This window comes from Ylistrum balloti, unplaced genomic scaffold, assembly GCF_031769215.1.
Source record: "Ylistrum balloti isolate Yb309-2 unplaced genomic scaffold, AGI_CSIRO_Ybal_v1 Utg370008, whole genome shotgun sequence".
In the NCBI taxonomy this organism is placed as follows: Eukaryota; Metazoa; Mollusca; class Bivalvia; order Pectinida; family Pectinidae; genus Ylistrum; species Ylistrum balloti.
The window spans coordinates 29,786-34,995 of NW_026782082.1; positions in this window are offsets into that span (position 1 = coordinate 29,786).

Genomic DNA, 5,210 nt, shown 5'->3' on the forward strand with positions numbered 1-5,210 from the left:
ATTTTCTGTTTCCAAAAGTTGTATAAATTTTGCCATACTTGGTTTCATATAGTAATACTTTTTAATAAAACGTTTCCTTATATCTTTATAATGTTCGTATTTTAAAATAAAGTGATACTCATCTTCAATATCGCCACTCGCACAAAAGTTGCAAACTCCATCAATTCTTTCAACGTTATTGTATCTACCAGTTTCAATATACAATTTATACGATGATAATCTAATTTTTGCAATTTCTTTGGTATTTTGTGAACCAATAGATTTTGTTAAATACTGTTTCAGACAAAATTTACCACTAATAAATTTATACAATGAACACTTTGAAGACAACTCAATCAAACCCATACATTCTTGCTGAAAAACATCACACATCCTACATTTAATAACATTCAGAATAAAAGCTTCATTACTAAAATAATTACTGTCCCACAAATATCCTAAACCCATTTTGAATAACTCTTCCTTTACACTATTTGTCCATTCACTCACCCTATCAAGCATTTCTCTATAACACGACTTAAGAATACAATTTTCTGAATTTCTTAGTTTAATCCAATATTTAAAAATTCTAAATTTTCGAATTATGCTTAAAGGTAACCTGCCCAATTCTTGATATATCATTACGTTTGGTGTACTTTTCTTAACCCCTAAGATTCTCTTACAAAAATTTACATGTAACTTTTCTATATCTGACCCCAAACTTCAGATCCAAAGTTCAGTATGCTACATACGAAAGTGTCAAAAACGCTAAGTTGAGTTTCAATATTGAAATATTTTTTCTTACAAATGTTTGTTATACCAAATAATGCCTTCCTTCCTTGCTCAGCTATTTTCTGTTGCGTCAAATTGAATTTACCATTAAATTTCATCATTATTCCAAGATAATTAAAACTATCAACATTTTCTAACAAACTACCATTATAAAACCATTTATCTGTCTTCTTCAACTTACCATCATTTCTGAAAACCATCACTTTAGTTTTGTCAACATTTACAGTTAAATTCCATTTATTAGTATAATGTAATAATGAATCCAACATTTTTTGCAATCCTTCTGCCGATTCAGCTAATAATATCATATCATCTGCATACATTAATAAAAATAGATTAATAGTTTGAAGTTCAATTGAAGGACAATTTTCTGTTAAAAAGTGCATCTCACAATCGTTAATATATAAGGAAAATAAAATCGGCGACATTATTTCGCCTTGAAACAATCCGTTCTTACAACTGAAGAAATCGGACGAAGAATCATTAAATTTAACACAACATTTTATATCATTGTACAAGGCTCGTATAATATTTAACATTTTACCCTCCACACCTTCTTTAATAAGCTTGTACCATAAATTTTGCCTATTTACATAATCAAACGCTTTCTTATAATCTATAAAACGACAGTATAGTTTCCTTTTATTTTTCAAAGTTCTACTAATTAATGATTGTAAAACAAATATAGCATCTGTTGTAGACATTTTTTCTAAAACCGAACTGGGCATCAGATAATTTTGAGTAAGCGGTATCGAATTCCATCAATCGATTATTTAAGGTTGCAGTGAATATTTTGGCTAGACAACTTACCAGGGTAATTCCTCTGTAGTTATTAGTATCGTTTGTATCTCCTTTCTTATATATAGGTACAATATTACCTATTGACCAAATAGAAGGATATATTCCAGATTTAAAAACATTATTGAATAATTTTACAAGACATGGAATTAAAATTTCTTTACCCTTGATAAAAAACTCGTTAATTAGCAAATCGTGACCACACGTTTTATCAGTACTTAATTTGCCAATAACGCTAACAACTTCGTCTTCAGAAATATCAACATCTAACTCGTGCATAATATCGTCTGATACATTAGAATCATAATTCTTCAAAAACGTACTCACTGTTTCATTTTCCCTATATTCAGTAGACGACAAATTACAAAAATGTTGAAAAAAATCATGTTCACCAAGGATACACCTATTTAAATTATTCTTTTTTTCCCTGATATTTCTGTAACAATGTTTAGGACTATTTTTCCTCATAAAGCTCAGCATATTACCTTGATGCGTTTTGTACTCACGCTTCAGTTTCATTTCCAGTTTCTTATAGCTACGTTTTTTACAGACAAGTACTTTATGAGTTTCCTCATTCTTACAAGAATTAAAATCAAATAAAGCCCTTTTATATTCAGAGTATCTTAGTTTACAAAGTTCATTAAACCATGGCTTATTGTCAGTTTCTGTACCTTTTTTCTTACAATAACGTCGAGGATACGAAACAACACTTAAAGGTAATAACAATTCCTTCAGAATATTAGTAAACTTTTTAACACACTCATCAACACCAATTTGACTAGAATCAGTACTATCACAACAGCTCATCAACTCGTATCTGTTACTTTCTGATACATTCCTTAAAGTTTCTGTGTTATCATTGTTCCATTTAACGCTAGTAACAGTTCTTTTAGAATCATTTATTTCTTTATCGTATTTATCTACACTAGCATTCAACACACTGGAGAATGATCAGATAAAGAATTAAATACTCCACTTTCAAAGCGAACAATTTCTTTAAAACCTTTATCAAAAGTTAAAACATAATCTATAAGGCTTGTTCCTCTACTATTGAAAAAAGTAACACTGCCGTCAGGGTCATCTCTGTGACGTCCATTAACTATTCTTAAGCCAGTAGTTTTACATAAAGATATCAGTTGTCTACCGAACTGATTTATAACAGTATCCGAATTAGTACGTTTGAGAGGTTCAATATCGGGCACACAATTAATTACATTTAACACGACATCTGCAGAGAATTCACTGATACAATCATTACTAATATAATCGTTATTATTGCCTGTTCTGCTAAAAACTGTAAAAACTTACCTGTAGCATTATTCTAGTATACTATTTTAAAGCTATTACTAATTAGTGTGAATCTTTGTGTGTCACACAAGATATATATTTTTGTGAATCTCAATGAAAATATTGACAGTTAATTATAATTTATTATTTTTACAAAAACATATCATATATTATATCCCAGTCATAGTCAGATATATCCCAGTCAGATATTATATCCAAATCAGATATTATATCCCAGTCAGATATTATATCCCAGTCATATTCAGATATATCCCAGTCAGATATTATATCCAAATCAGATATTATATCCCAGTCAGATATTATATCCCAGTCAGATATTATATCCCAGTCAGATATTATATTCTAGTCAGATATAATATCCCAGTCAGATGTTATATCCAAATCATATATTACATCCCAGTAAGATATTACATCCCACTCAGATATTACATCCCAGTCAGATATTACATCCCAGTCAGATATTATATCCCAGTCAGATATTATATCCCAGTCAGATATTATATCCCAGTCAGATATCAGTCAGATATTACATCCCAGTCAGATATTATATCCCAGTCAGATATTATATCCCAGTCAGATATTATATCCCAGTCAGATATTATATCCCAGTCAGATATTATATCCCAGTCAGATGATACATCCCAATCAGATATTACATCCCAGTCAGATATTACATCCCAATCAGATATTATATCCCAGTCAGATATTATATCCCAGTCAGATATTATATCCCAGTCAGATATTATATCCCTGTCAGATATTATATCCCAGTCAGATATTATATCCCAGTCAGATATTATATCCCTGTCAGATATTATATCCCAGTCAGATATTATATCCAGTCAGATATTATATCCCAGTCAGATATTACATCCCAGTCAGATATTATATCCCAGTCAGATATTATATCCCAGTCATATTCAGATATATCCCAGTCAGATATTACATCCCAGTCAGATATTATATCCCAGTCAGATATTATATCCTAGTCAGATATTATATCCCAGTCAGATATTATATCCCAGTCAGATATTATATCCCTGTCAGATATTATATCCCTGTCAGATATTATATCCCAGTCAGATATTATATCCCAGTCAGATATTATATCCCAGTTCATATGTTCAGAAATTATAGTAAATAGTGCAAACAGTCACTGTCCATCAAATATAATTGATTATATACATCACTGTGTCGTAATCATGTGTATCCGTATTAGCAGCACAAAATAATATACAGCACTATATTTATCCTCATTCAACTGTTTGTTTTTAAGGAAAATTTTAGCAAAACACATATGTTCAAGTCACATAAATCCAAACATAGCAAGGTTTTTTGAGTCTACTCTAGATGAAGCAGGTGTGAAGCAGCATCCGCAAACGACATCACATCCATTGTATTGTGTCGGAGCCTGTCCTTGAAAGTCTTTTGTCAATCTGTCCGTATTTGCGCTTCTTGGCACATGGTCTTCCTCCTGCCTGATACTACAGAATCTTGGCATCATTGGTGGACTGGATTCCTGGGAAGAGTTTCACCAGTGCAAAGATTTAGGGATGTGGCCTCTTGCATACCCGGTTCAGCTTGCTGTGCCAGCCTTCAACGTGATTTGTCGTGCGGGGTCCATCATGGTCGAAATGGTTCCAGTGCTGTCGGTCACCGCCTCCCTCCAAACGCATTGCGTGTAATGGAAGAAACATCCTCTGATTGTCACTGCTGGAAATACTGTCCTCATTGCGTTCTTCGCTGCCAATTTAAAATCCAAATTTATGCACTCTGGATCTCAGGCTAAGTTTCTATGTGTCACGGCATCCCAAAGGAGGGTGAAAAATCTCACATATGTCTGTTCACGTTTGTTGGGTAGAAAAGCAAACACTAACGGAAACACACTGTTCTCTACATAGCACAGTTAGAGTAAATAATAATTAATTGTTTTTATAGTGACAAAAAATGTTTTAAAACCGGAATCAATGTTTTGATAAACTGTTATGATTGCATTAGTAAACTATATCTAGTTGTCTAAAAAAGACAAGTATTTAATTTGGTTGAAACAACACATTGATATGCCAATATAAAATGATAAAGTTAATTAAACTTTCATGAATATATATTTTGAACTTTGTCTCTATAATGACAAATATGTAAATGTATTTTAAAAGAAGTTATTTCTTCTTCCTCATCTATACTACGTTTTTTATTTTTGATATATATATATTTTTTTTATTTCATTCTAAGTTGAACAAGTAATTTGATTCGCTCATAAATACTGAAATAGACTACAGCCAACATTGTCCAGGTAATTACAGGTAATGTTTGTTCAAGATGTTGGCTGAGCG